The sequence below is a fragment of the Columba livia genome, chromosome 2, assembly GCF_036013475.1.
Source record: "Columba livia isolate bColLiv1 breed racing homer chromosome 2, bColLiv1.pat.W.v2, whole genome shotgun sequence".
Taxonomy (NCBI): domain Eukaryota; kingdom Metazoa; phylum Chordata; class Aves; order Columbiformes; family Columbidae; genus Columba; species Columba livia.
The window spans coordinates 17239377-17254500 of record NC_088603.1 but is presented as its reverse complement, the minus strand read 5'-3'; the positions used below and the strand labels follow the sequence as shown (position 1 = coordinate 17254500).

At 42.6% G+C, this 15124-nt stretch overlaps 1 long non-coding RNA gene across 2 annotated transcripts in view; it reads right to left on the bottom strand.

Moving 5' to 3' along the window:
* Positions 1-14651, bottom strand: part of LOC135578413 (uncharacterized) — a 49667-nt gene extending 35016 nt beyond the window's left edge. For both annotated transcript variants that reach the window (XR_010469958.1, XR_010469957.1), the window contains exons 1-3: positions 14174-14651; positions 9066-9181; positions 6870-6942 (exon numbers count right to left, since the gene is read on the bottom strand). This is a non-coding gene — a long non-coding RNA (uncharacterized LOC135578413). The remainder of the gene's footprint in view (positions 1-6869; positions 6943-9065; positions 9182-14173) is intronic.
* Positions 14652-15124: the final 473 nt, after the last annotated feature.

The following is a 15124-nucleotide window of genomic DNA, read 5'->3' as shown; positions in this document are numbered from 1 at the left end:
GTTTTCCTGATCCTTGGAACACTGGTTGCATTTTTAAAATTCATAATACTTCTTGCTTCTTCCCCTGGGGATTTCAGAGAACTGTGAGTACCTGTGCTGATGTGGATCTTGAGCTGTCTCCACTCTTTTGCACATTTAAACCATGCATGTCTTTGTCCTTCTCTGCTGTGAGGGCTCTGGCTGTACCATCCCTCTCTTTCCTAGCAAATGTTAATGGGCCCACAGAGATGCTTTCTGCAGTCAGGTGTGAACATCCGGAGCACCTGATAACCTCATTTCACTTCGGTGTTAGCTTCTTTTTTTGTCTCTCTCTGCCATTCCTAAAGCTATGTCTGGCACTGCTTTTAGTGGCGACCAAATAATTTGTGCATTATTTTCTGCAGCTCCGCACAAGATCCACCAGCGCCTGGGGCAGAGGCAGACCCTGCCCCACCAGAGCTTGCCATGGGACCGGGTTCTGTGTTAGGCCTGGCCCAGATTAAATCTCTGCAGTGGGACAGGTAGGGTTTATATGATCTGAGTGCAAAGCATCAAAGCCTAGAGGTCTTCAGCTGAGCTCACCACCTTTAGCTCCATTTAGGAGCAATAGGGAAGAAGAAGCGCCCATATAGTATAATTCAAGTAATCACATTTATGCATCTGCTTTAGGATGTGATGAATTGTGCCCCAGATTCACTGACTACAGATACTCGGATTGTGGTGACCAGCTCAGATAAAGATGTTTACAAGACTGCCAGAGGAACTGCATCCTGTGAGACAAGTTGCTCTGAAAGTGTGTGGTTAACTCAGCAATCTCCCAAGACAGGTCTTTTTCTGTTTCACTTCATATGAGCTCAAGGCAGGTTAATAATAAATTGAAATATATTCTTAAATTAAATAAGAATACTCATACAACACGTGCCATCAGGCTGAACTAAACTAGTGCATATTCTTATGTAGATGAGGTATGTGATTATATGTTTGATCTGATCATTATGAACAGCTGATTAGACTGAAGTAACCTTTGCAATTAACAAAATTGTACTTGAGACATGCAAAAGAGTCCTCTCCTCTTAGACTGTCACAGTATCAATGCTAGTTGGTCTAGCTAGTCAATCTCATACTTAAACAAGGATTTGCTCATGTTGTTTCTTCCCCCTTTTGTTTGTTTTTTAAACTTTCTTGCTTAATCTGGAGCAGTTCATCCCTCCCATATTATTCACAGTTCAAAACTGGAGCCATGTCACTTATCCCAGAAATGCCACAGTGGTCTCTGGGCTGATAATTCTCTGGACAGAAGGACAATGAGGAGCAATCATTCTGGCCATAAATCTCATGCCTAGGTAGCAGATTAGAGAAAAGTCAAGGATTGGAAGATTTTAGAAAACACTATGTGCTTTATTTACAGGCCACACTGGTGTCACCAGAGGTGTAGTTTCTGGAGACAAATCAAGCTAATTCAACGCTTAGAGAAGAGTGTAGATTTGTTTTTGAAAAAGTCTATTAGCCTCAAGGCTTGCAGAATCTCCCTGGTTGTGACAGTTCAGGTCAAACTGAGGTGACTTCGCTATAAAATGAGAATGACGCACCTGATGAAATGTGTGAAAGATGTTGATCTGTGTGAACTCCCACCTCGGCGTATTGAGTTCACAGAGCAGCGCACAACAGTGAAGGGATGTGAAAGGACCGTGTTCACACAGCAGCACAGATGCCCTTTCAAAGAGCAGGCTGTCAACTGGCTAAAACGTGAGAACTGTGCTGAAAGACCAAATCCTGAAAGGCATCTCTGTCACTCGAGCTAGGCAGGCTGAATCTGCTCTCACCGTGGCTGCCACTGGAGCTGCTCTCACCATCTTTTGCAAACAATGAATGTAACCCCCTGTCCAAAGTTCAGCATTTTCATGCCTTCTGCTCCTTTGAAAACTCATAAGCAATAGTAAAGGCTGTTCCAGGCCTTCAGACATGGAAGGCAGCAGCAGCAAGGTGCAGGGCTGGCAGCAGTGTGATGAACATCTTGACTGCACATTAGAGTTCCTATAAAAACAAGCCTCTGGGGAATAATCTCATTATAGGTAACTATAGCCTCATTATCTCACTATATAAGTTTACTCCCTTAATATTACCACACTAGTTTCTTGTGTGCTGTGAACCTGTTGTTTCTCTCATGGTCTTTTGCCTTACACTCCAACTATAAGTGGTTTTGGGCAGGCACCATCTTGTGAAGATATTTGTCTGGAGGGACCTGCTTTGCAGTGGGGGCTTGGAAGTGCTGCTGTAGTACAAGCAGAAAACAGCCATCCTGCCCTTTCTGAGAAGTCCTGGGCTCTGGAGGTGCCTGGTCAAACTGTGAAGGGCTCCTTGCTGAGGGACCTTGCCCACAGGCTACAGAGGTGACAGTGAGGGACAAATGAAAACAGTGTAGGTTTCCAAGCTGAAGAAGGCTATACCACAGAGACACAGGCAATAATAAACAGATCAAGCTGGTAAGTGGATGTAGCAAAAAGATGTGTGTGGAGAAGTTTGAATCTGACGAAAGAGCCAGCCAGTGGGGAGACTGTCAAGGTCTAAGTGCTATGGATGCATAATCAGTGACAGACCTGTAAGACATCTCCAACATCACCTTCCATGACTGTAACTAGAGAGACGAGTAGAAATTCAGTTTATTTCTGAGAGGGATCCAGCATGTGTCTAAAGGGTTAAAGAAGAGCGGAAGAGGGAACAGTATGGAATCCTACCAAAGAGCAAAGAACTTAGTGGAGGGCTGACTCAGATTCCCTCTCACAGGAGGAAGAGAAGGACAGTTTCCCACCCTATTAAAAAAGTTGTTATCATCACCATTCCACCGATAGGTTTTTACTTTGAGGAATATGATCTATAAAAATTAGCACTTTCTGAGGATAGGGTTTCTTCCTCTTTTATCACTAGACACCTCAAACAGACTAAGGCAAAGGGCACAGTCCATAAGTCAGTCTATGGATGGCCTCTGTGCCTGGAAACATCACTAAATTATCCCTCAAACCAGACCTACAAAACCAGACAGTCCTTGAGGGCAAGCAGCCCAGGAGACAGTCTTCCTGGAAAAGACATTTTAATGCTACAAAGAATGATAATATACACACTTATTCAATGCAAGGCTAAACGTGTCTTAATTTTCTCCAGGTTCCAGATAACAGGATTGGTCTTAATTAAAGGGAAAACAAGATTGAGCCAAAGAGTATGGAGAGCTTATGTGCACACAGCTTGCTAGGCAGAATAACACCACCCATTCACCTGGAGGCACGGCAGGGACCTGGCAGTGATGACAGCCCGGACTCCGTGCAGCAGTAAAGTAATTCCCTTAGTAAACACACTCTTCATATGACACATACCTAAATGACATTTCAGGCAATACATGCACAATCTGACATAGACTAGAGACAATACATACTAGCAGAGGGAATCAGATCCCAAAGTTACGGGAAATTATCTAAACACTCTCTTACTGAGGCTCATGAGGTGAGAGGAGGCACCCTAAAAACTAATAATGGTCCTTCCCCTTATGGCTCCTTTCTCAAGGGCATCTAGGCTGCAGCAAATTGAGAACTAGCCCATGAAGAGGGAATGGAGATCATTGGTTCCTGAAGTGGGCATTTCTTACTTACTGTCACTGGCCAAGCAAGAATCTAGCGCAGAATCTCAAATGTTGCTGTTAGGAGTACCAAACAATAGGTTTCCATTTGAAAGTGTATTTATAATGTGAGGCAATTGAAAAGGCCTCGTGGCAGTGAAATCTAAATGTTTCATTAATGAAAGAGCAGCAGATGAACAGTCACAATAAAAGTGTCTGTTACCATGGGACGGGGAAATAGAAACACAATGGGCACTTGATGAGTGGCGATTAGTCTGGCTCCATAGACTATTTGGGAAATAAGGAAGAATGCATTGTATTAAAAGCCAAAGTCAAAAGATACATTTGGAGAAGCTTAGGTCAATGAAATTAAGGATGGTTACACCAAAAAGAGGTGCTTTCTCTGTGGAAAGTTGAAGTTAAACTTCTAAGTACAAGTCATGTCTGTGAGCCTGTAATTACAGGGTGTCAGGCATCACAGGGATGCAGAGGGGATGAACTCAGACTATGCATACCTCCCACATGGTGTTTTCTGACTCTGTGCAATTAACCAGCCTTACTGTTTTTTAATACATCTCCCAAACCCTGCCCAGATATTCCCAACTCGCTGACACTTGCTGCCCGAGGGGGACTCAGTAGCTGATGCAGAGCTAACTTGCCCCATGTTTAGTCTCATACAATAGCGTGGCTGACTGACCACTCCAGGAATGTCTGGAGTCCTTTGGAGGTCTCCCTGCATGAATTTGGACCTCCTGACCTAGGAACAGCCAGGGAAGAAGCAAAGGCCATGGAGATAGAAATGAAAGAGCCAAGGCATACCTGGACCACATATGCGGATACAACTGGGAAAATCCAATTTAAGACTGTGAATATAGAAGAAGAGATAAATCCTGAAGCAAATGCACTGCTTTGGAGAGGCAGGTGATCAGCAGCAGCGTGGACAGAGCCAGGGGACCACAGCTCCAGCAGCTCTGAGGAGCTTTCTTGGGCATGGTGGACACAGTTCAGGGGCTGGACTGTGCCTCATGATTTTGATTAGTAACCCCTGCATCAGCCCTGGGGCATCTGCCAAGCCATGACACTGGTTTTGAAGGAAAAGCCAAGGACTACAAGGGTCCATTTCAGGATGCTCAGTAGTGGCCTTGCTCCATTGTTGGGAGGAGCAAACTGCAGGATGGGTGTAAAAATCAACAGAAGGAGTCAGAAACAATAATCCCATTGTTTGATAAAAAATTACTGTAAATTCTAAAGGGGATTGTAATTAAAGACAACAGCGCCATCATATCTGAAGCGCTATGTAAACATTACATTGAAAGGAACCCAGGAAAATAATTTGCCTAAGAAAAGGGCCAGGGACATTTTGTACTACTTCAAAAGAAAGGGCCACTGAAGAAGATGTTAAAGCTTTTCCACATCCACCAAGTACACAGTTAATTCAAGTGAAACCTTTTACATTAGCAGAAATTCCCCTTTCTCTCTGCAACAATAGATTTGTTCAAGTTGCTAAGGAATCACTCCCCCACCCTGCCAATACAATTTAGATTATTTTTCTTATGACCTTTGGCTAGGAGTAGTAGAAAAGGAAGATATCCAGAACAAATCTTTTAGTAGATATAGTGGTGATACTGTGATGTATAACAGTGGGCCACACTTTACTGGGAATGACTGGGATTTTTAAAAATGCAATACACCCAATTAGCACTTCTGTGGTAAACAAAGTCTAATCAACAAAGCCATTAGTGAAATATACACCAGACTCTGATCCAGATATATACTTTTTATACAGCACTGATCTGAGCATGGACTGTCACCAAAACCAGGCAAGAAACTGGCATTTCTGCATGACAAGGAGAAGAATTTTAGGTCAAGCAAACACAGAGAATTTGTAGAATTTGTAAAAAAGAAAGGAAGAAAAAATAAAATATAGGAAGACTCAACCTGAGACTTTTGATTAAACCTCTAATGAAACACTTCATTTCAGAGTACTTAATCTTTTAAAATCTGTTTGCTTTTCTTTTTGAAGTTCAGATCTGTTCTTGGGTGAAAAAAAAAAAAGCTTCTGATGAAAAAAATAAATGAAGTTCTGTTTGAAATATCAAACCAAAAGTTTTTTCATCTTGTCTTCTCAAGTACATCATAGAGTGTCAGAAAGAAAATATTCTCCAAGAACAAAAGTACCTCTTAATTAATTTATGTGATCTAAATTCGTCAAAACTTACACCTGTCTAAACCTCACCTTCAGAACAACTGTCCTGTATGTAAAGTAAAAGAAAACTCTAATTAACCCATTCTGACATTTTGTCCAACAAAAAACTGATAAACTGGATTTTCTCCCTTTAAAAATCTCATGTCAGAGAAGCTGCAGATGTACACAAAAGAAGAGATGGGAGAACAAATTTGGGAGAACACCCTGGTGGGGAAGGTATCCATAGGAGGGAATGTGGGCTGCAGACAGCAGCAGCAGCCTGACAGCTGCCCGAGGTGTGAATGTCCCCATGCTGGGGGATTTGCAGGCAAAACCTCCCTTCCCAGTGTCAGGGCGCAGATGCACATGGGCACGGTGGCAGCCGTGTCACCTGTGAAGGTACCAGAGGTGACAACTGTGTAGGGATGGGAAAGCTGGTGCTCAGCTTTTGACTTTAGTGCTGTTCAGCAGCAGTGACACTTCTGTGTCTGTGCAGGTCCCTGGGAAATGAATCATTATAAGCAAGAAGTCTGTGGTGACTGTAGGGTTTTCTTTTTATTGGGTTTGACAGGGAAGGTATAGGGCAAATGTCACTTCAGACATTGTTCGTAGAATCATAGAACCATAGAGATCCCTCAGGATCATTGAATTCAACCATACCTTAATTCTGGCACTAAACCATGTCCCTAAGAACCTTGTCTAAACACCTTTTACACACCTCCAGGGATGGTGACTCCACCACTTCCCTGGGCAGCCTGTTCCAGTGAAGAATTTTTTCCTAATATCCAATCTAAACATCCCTTGGCACAACTTGAGGCCATTTCCTCTTGTCTTATCACTTGCTACTTGGGAGAAGAGACCAACACCCTCCATGCTACAACCTCCTTTCAGGTAGTTAAGGACAGCAGGTCTCCCCTCAGCCTCCTTTTCTCCAGGCTAAACAGCCCCAGTTCCCTCAACCGCCCCTCATCAGACTTGTGCTCCAGTAGTGAATGTCAGGTTTTATCCAGGGACACATGCTGAGGGAAGCTGGACTCTGAAACTCAGTGAATTACTTCTGTGGTTTCCTCATCTCCACATGATGTATGGACCACTCACCCCTGTCCTGAGCCCCTTCTGTTCTTCTCAAAGGCAAGCAGATGGCAGCATGACAGCTCCAGCACTAGTTCTCCTGCAAGTCCAAGAGAAATACTGAGATTCACAGGAACATACAAGGTCTGTTCCTCCTCACGGGTTGAATGGATCTCCACAGGCTCAAGATCCAGTGTTTCATATCACATATGAGCGCTATTTTCATTCTCCTCTGGAAGTTTTTCTCAGCGTGCTGGTTACAGACCCATTCAGAGTAAGGAGTGTAAAACGATCTCTGAGCTCTTGGTGCCTGCAATGCTTAATCACATCCCACTCTAAAAGAAACCATCTGACATCAAGATTTGGACGATAAGAATATGGGACACATTAGTCATGGAAGAGTTGACATACACAGAGCAACAGCAACAGGGAGATTACCTTGATATGGGTGCTCTTCTTAGCATATGTGGACAAGGAAAACTCTTAATACCTAGAAAAGAGACTTAACTCCTTTTGCTTCTGCTAATAAGTGTCCTGCCCTTTGCTATATGAGAATACCACCCTATGCAGCAGATGCACACAACAAAAGCATAAAAGGCATAAGAAAGCTGCTGTAAAAAAGTGTATAGATCATTACCCCAACTCATAAGGTCCTGCCTTTCACACAATTTTCGTTTCATTATTAAGATAATTGTATTCTTGGTTGTTTGCAAACAAACATTGCAAAACCTGTACTCTAAGCCCTTGGAATACACATACAAAAGATGTGATAGTTTTTAATTAAATCAGTTCTTAAGTGAGCAGTAAAAGTCTTTATCTGGCAAAGCGTTTAACAACATGCCCAGAGTAAAGTGTATGAGTAGTCACAGCAAAATCTATTGGTGGGATGAATTGAGCCTGGCTGTGCTAAAGCAGGACCTGACACATGAGACCGGTAAGGTCTCTCACTGGGCAGCTCCACCATCTGGGACAGGATCCAGCCTAGGTTCCCTGCATTTGTACCACAGCTAAATGGGTTTGCTTCCCTTCCTAAAGCTGAATCAAGCCACAGAATGAACACATCTGTAACCCCCTTCACTGCGAGCTCAGAATGTGAGCTTGCGTGCAGAGAGCCATACAGACTCCTACAGATGTGCTATGGAGGAGACACAAGCGCAGAAAGTCCATCTCAGTACAAATTGGGTAATATTCCCTTGTTTCATGGGCAGGGCTCCATTCTGCCATGCACCAGGGTATTTGTGAGGCACTAGCCATCTGCCAAACCCTCTGAATCCACCTTTCTGTCCACCACAGCCCACTGTGGTGTGTAGCACATCAATAACGTTTCCCATATCACCGGTCTGCCAAAGGATAAATTCATGCTGTTATGCCTGGTGATCCAGCGGTACGGGTAAGACATTAAGGAATATATTTTTATACATTCCTGTATGCTTTTCATTTGAGTCCACAGCACATTGCTTTGCATGCTTTCTATTTGAAAACCATGTCTCTTTTGGAAAGATGAAAGCATCTCCAGAAGGTGACAAGATTGCTGCCGACCATTGGAATTACAGAATCATAGAATGTCCTGAGTTGGTAGGGACCCACAAAGATCATCGGGTCAAACTCCTGTCCCTGCATATGACAATCCCACAGTTCACATCATGTGTCTGAGGGCTTTGTCCAGTCTCTTCTAGAATGCTGACAGTCCGGGGGCCCTGACACCTCCCTGGGGAGCCTGTTCCAGTGGTAACTGGGTAACTTCTGACACTCCATCTGCCCTCTGTTACCTGTGTGCTGATGCATCGAATTCAAAGCATCAGTTCCCTCTGTGCACATCAGAAATCAAACACAGCTCCTGTTTCTAGAGATCAAGTCTTCCTTACCCCTTGCTGCAGTTGCAATGGAGAACATGACAAACTACAGAAAGACTGATGTTCACAGAGATACTGAGCAGGAGGTGCCTGTGCTGGCCCAGGCTGGCTGAGCCCTTGCAGGGTGACTGTCCCAGCTGCAGGAGGGTCATTGTCTGGCCAGGAGTGGATGTGAAGCAGCAGCTATTAGATGTGCAGCTACTCTTCACTTGTAACTGAACACTACAGGCCAGACTTGGAGACTTAAAGACACTATAGTGCCAACAAAGGCAAGAAATGTGAATTAAGACAGAAGAATCTGTCCTCCACTTTAAGAGTGGTCATTGAGAAATACCATCTTGCACCAAGTGCCTAACATCCCAGTCATTACCTGTAAGACAAAGCACAGAATCTCTGCGCCCATCACCTCAGGGAACTGGAGGATGGACCTTCAGGCCAGCTGAGTTTGGCAGGAAATAGCTGGTTCAGGAGCTCAAGACAATAGCTCTAAAGGAGCAAAGTGAAGATGTGGTGAGTGACAGATATGTGGGACTAAGTCATGCAACCATTTGAGAACATAGTCTTAAACTGAAGGAAGACATTAACTCAAAAAACTGTGTACAAGTTGACCTGAACATGTGTCCTTTTGCCTACTGTCCGGGGTGCTCTCCAGGTGCCAGCATGGCCTGAAAAAATGCAATTTTCTGAGAAATTTTAGATGCAGGAGGGAAGTGATCCCACCATGGTAATGCTACTGGAGAGAATGGAGTAGTTTCTCCTTTAAAAGAAACTTTATCAACTCTGCACAAGCACTTTCATTTCCGTTTTTCCTGGAGAATCCAATGCATATTGCTCTTCCCTTTTTCCTGGGTGATGGAGAAGGGACATTTTCCCAGACCTATGCATCAATACTGATAACAACACTTTGAAATTCATGAACAAGCCACTAGGGTCATAAAATCTGCTCTTCCACCTTTTAGGGATATTTTAAGATGCAAATACTCCAGATAGCCAAAGGTGTCAGGAACTAGAAACCAGCAGGAGTTCTGTAAAATTCAACATGTTCTGCATTTGTAAAAGTTACCTTAAAACACAAGGGCAACTAAACCCTTCAGAGACCTTGGTGTGGGTATTCCTTATACAGTGATCTCAAAGCAAACTGCTCATGTCTTGGTAGGTACCTGAACTGCAGACTTCAGCTTTTGAAAATAACCTTTAATTAAATACTGGCATTTAAAGTATTTAAAGTTTGTTGGTGGTTTTTTTTTCAGACGAACTGATTTTTAAAGTTTGATCAATAATATTGTGAGCACTTTTCCACTGACATTTCATTTTTAAATTGAGATTAATATCTTGCAGAAATGGTCTTAGAAAAATGCATTCAGTGAACGAATGAAGATCACCAGCAAAATTGACATTTTTTTAAATGTACTTTTGCATAAAAAAGGTTCTGTGAAATATGATAATGTTTTCCATAAAAATGTGCTCAAATAAATAATCTTCCCCTCCCCCTTTTCACCATGCTCAGTATCCAGCAACAAATTAATTTATTATACAGGACATTCCTGAAATTGGCATTAGATTATTGGAGATCTCAGAAGCTCTCAGCTAGCATTGCCAACTCTCACTGTATTTAACGCTTTTTTCTAAATCCCCAGATCCTCAATTTGTGCAACTAATTAAGAGTATTTGTTTTCTCAGTCCCTCAAAGTTATCAAAAGCTGGAAACCTTGCAGCTGAAAAAAGTATGAAAGCAGAAGGCAACAGCAAACAATATGAAAGTTAGCAATGCTTAAAGTCTCACGAACTGCCGATGCAGCTCCTGATTTCTGGATGCCTGTCTGGGAATGCCTTCCCTGGTCCTTGACAGGACTTGCTAGGTCATCAAAACACAGCTATACTGTGCTAACCAACATCCAAGTGTCCGCTTCCAGAGTACGGATGTGCTTCAGTTTCATCTCCAGAGGAAAGCTGCATTAATGCTGGGTTTGCTTGGGCCCTGGAGCTTGTTAAGCATGGATAGGTCTGGACCAAGGCACAGGGAGATGATGAGTGATGCCTGCGCACCAAGACCCTGCTCCAGCCCAAACGCTATCTGACACACAACCTTTTTCCTTTCCAGATCAGTCCTCCTGCAGCTAAACATTTTAAAAGCATTACATTGTTTTTTGTTGTTGTCTGAACTACCCAAGGACATCAGGTTAAGAGATTATTCTGGTCACGAGTGTGTTTCTCATGTCTCACTACACACATGCACACAGAGCACAGATGCCTAAATAGCCTCATTCATAACAAGGGCATCACATTTCAAAGACAAGTGAGGCCCAGATGATTTTTTTAAATTCAATTCCCCTCTGTGCACCTCTCCTGAGTGCTTATATGAATTAAGCCTCTAATCTTCTGAGCTTTGCCCACCATATATTATTAGAGCAATTGGGTTTGCAGGGATACCTTCGATCTCATTAAAACAGCCGGTGGTCAGAATTGTTCTTTTAGGACTCTTACTGACTGAGACGGGCTGTTCCTTCATCATACCTCCTTAACATAAATACTTCAAAACCCGTAGGTAGGAGAAACAGCCCATTCTCCAGCAAACTGCATTCTCCAAAGCCACCTAGCATTTAGGGGGAGAACAGCAAGTTGCATGGGCTATGAAAATGAAATGAAAAATTAGATTGAAAAGCAGTGTAAGATGCTCCTTGGGGGATGCCACACCAGCAGGGCCACTGGTCACCCCAGGACCCACCCTTTCTATTTCCTGTCCCACCTCTCACACTGTCCTGTGCGGGGCAGCTGCATGCCAGGAACGTGGCCAGGTTGACATTGGGAACATACTCATGCCCTGGGCTGGGGACAAGGACCTGAGCCAACAGACAGCTTTGTGTGACCAGGACTAAAGATGTTTTGGTGAAGAAAGTTTTAGAGAAACCGCGATGCTGCACTTTGTTCCACAAAGTTTATAGTTGCTCACCTCTGGCCCTGTTTAATGTTATAATTACTCTCTTAAATTTCGCTTTATTTAGCGTCATCCAGTCTGTCTTCTTTTGTTACCATTTATTTAACTAAAACAGGCAGAGGCTGATATTGAAGGCAGGCATGGAGCCAGCATGTTAAAACCTGCTTTTAATTTAAGGTTCTGGGGCTAGTTTCCTACCCATTACCACATTTCAGAGAAAATGAATTTTCTTTCTCTCTGTCAAATGATGGCTGATCTAGATCTAATTAGGGTCAGTTTCACCTAGAGATGAGTCATTTACATTCTGAATATATGGCTTCAAAATTATCGTTTTGGTTTAACATCAGACTTGAGCAAAGCCATGCATATCTTTTCTAGATGTCACCAATGATAAAAATCAATGGATTTTCTTCCACAAATACCTCTCCCAGCAAAAAGATGGCAGCTGGATGAAGGAAAAAAGATACAGTTTAGGATAAGGATTAATAAGATTAAGGGTAATTGCAGAGTCTAGTTTTCTGAACTGCAGAAAAAAACAGCCTTTTTGAGACTTGCTTAAAAAAACCACCACCACCAAACTAAAATCCACAACAAAAAAACAAAACAAAACAAAACAAAACAAAACAAAACAAAACAAAAGCCCTTTGATTCTTCAAGCATTTAAAGGTACACTTTTTGACCAAAAAATTCTGGTTATGCAGGCACAAAGTTCTTTTTTTTTGGTGGCTACAGACATATTGGAATGACTAAAGAAACAAAACAGATAGCAATGGAAGCAATTAAAAAAAAAATCAATGCAATACTCCAATCATGCAGCAGAATTGGCAAATTCTAAACTGAATTAGGAGACAAACTCTTCTTGTTAAATATGTCAAAATCCCATCCCCTTTTCAGCCAGGAGCAATTTGTGTAATTAGCATGACTTGTAGCAAAACTAGCAGAACAAAACTAAATAATACAGCATCTTGTAGCCTTACTTTGCCAGAAAAGCCATAAAAACATGAATTTCTGTCATCACTCTCATTTATATTCTGCAGCTCTCTTTGGCCTCCATTTGCTCCTACTTCCACTATATGGTTCGCTGGATGACCAAGAATTAGCACTGGAGACACATATCTCTTGTCCTCTACCCTGAGACCTGACCCACTGCCAGGAGAACACCAAGGCTAATGGAGGCAGCTGAGACATCAGCACTTCAGTCTTAGGAAATAATAAGGTCACTGAAATACACTGTGGAAATTAAATCTCATGCATTTTCTTAGAAGATCCAATAGTATGTAACATAAACTTGTTATTTTGTGTTTTAAATAGCTTTGTCAGCAGAGGAGCTATTGTTTTGTCAGTATTGGCTTCCTCAGAAGGAGGTGTTATCAGTAAATTCACAAGTAAATGCTCACCAGAAGTGCAGATGACACCAACTCTCTGCTGCTCAGTGGGATTAAGCGAAGCAGACTTCTGCTATCAGCAAGGGGAAGCCGAGTTATTTAGGGCAGCCTATAAATCAGTCAGACACCAGGAGTATCTGGCATCACTGGGACTCTGAAGACTCTGCAAATCCTTTCCCCACTGTGTTCCTGCTGCAGAACAGCAACACTTGTATCTTTGCCCAGGTCTGCAAGGTTAAGAGCATCTTTCATACATCAGCTCTCAGAACTGAGACAAATTTTCCTTTTCACCTTAAAAAAGGGCTTATAATCATTCCCACTTGTTTTGGGGTGGATTCAAAGGATCAGAATAAATTGCAATACTTAGAGATGCAATGGAGCTGTCTGTTGTTTTACAAAGAAATAGGGATAGTCCGGGGTTATTTTTCCTACATAATTTTGAATAACTAGATTTTCCCCAGGGCCTGAGGTTTTTGTTCATATTAGGACTTTTGTACTTGGACTTTTGCTCTGATCTCAGATAGCCCTGAGATCCACCACTTACCACACAGAATCCCTGCCCAGGAAAGCATCAATGATGTACACAGTGTGTGTTGAAGACACAGCAGTGAAACTGTGGGGTCTGCCTACATGCAGCTCAGGATCAGGTCGCTGCAGGACTAAACCTATTGGGCCAAAATTGCTTATCCCAAGAACACAGTTAGTTTTCAGCTCCTCTATTTGAACCCTTAGCAAAGTGTAGTAGCTAACCAGGGGAAACAGCTATTTTGATCAAAACTTAAAATGTTCAGCCCCGTATGTGGAAGCTGAAGATGGGTGTTTCCACCTCCTACAGCCACATGGCAGTAGGAGAAGAGAGCCCAGGACAGTGCCTAGGTGGTCTGGAGAGCAGCAGCGTGGTTTCCAGCACAGAGGAAGGGATGCACAGTAGTCTAATTGAAGCCTTCTGAGAGTGAATGGCTGTGGAAATGCAGTTACGGTTTTCAGCAGGGTGGTTATCTTACTTTAATCAACTGCGAGCAATCACTGTCTAAACTAGCCTCTGTTAACTTGCATGCAGTTTCTGTTCACAACAACCCGGCTCCCGCTTGGAGTCTCAGCTAATTTGAGTCAGCCATACTTCAGTAACAATATTTTCAACATTATGTCACAACTTACCCGAGAACAAAATGTTCACTCCATGCCAAACTCATCCCTGGTTTACCACGAAACTCCATGAACTTATTCCAGCCTTGGACTTGGCACAGTGGTGGTTTAAGTTTCCAGTCTGATCCTATTTAGCGCTATGTCTGATATTCTGTTTCACATATATTGAGTGCTTCTCTCTTTGATCTCCTGAGCTGTTTATTTTATATCTGCCTTGTTATTGTGGTTCTTATTTACAAGCTTCAGCCTGGCTCTGTAGTAATTGCATGTATACACGTCCAGGCATACACAGATACACAGACCAGATAATTGCTGAACTTGATCAACTTTTACTTCTAAGAACTTTTCCATCTTCTTTCCCAAGTCTTGTCTCCTTCCAGCAAGTGCTGCAATTTACAGAAACATTGTTAAGAAACCAGAGATGAGGCCCAAACACTGCATCTTCAGCTAAGGCATGGCTGCAAATACACGCAGTGAGCTTTTGGACTGTTTTCAAGGTGGGCATGCAAATATCTTGTTTACACAGCCCATATGGCACACTGAGAGATTTTGCCAAACAGAAAAGGCAAAAAGTTATTTCAGAGAAAAGAACCGCCCCCCCCCCCCAAAAAAAAGAGACAAAAGCCGAAGACAAAACATTAGCAAGATCCAAGAACTAAAATACTTTAAAATCTCATAAACAAACAAAAATATTTCTAGGGGCAACAGCCCTTTAACTGATGGCTTCGTAAAAACAAACGATGTCAAAAGTTTGTAATTAGGTGATGCCTTTCATCTGAGAGATTTGTCAGCTCTCAGCAATTACTTACTATTAATTTGACACCAGTTCTTCTCACAAACACACAGCTGCTGTGTGCAAAGGAGAGTAGATAGGGAAGCATGTGTCTAGGGATAGCACACGTCTGAACTGCAGTTTCTCAGACTTTTAAGGAAAGCTCACCAGGGCCTAAATGTCTGCCCTTA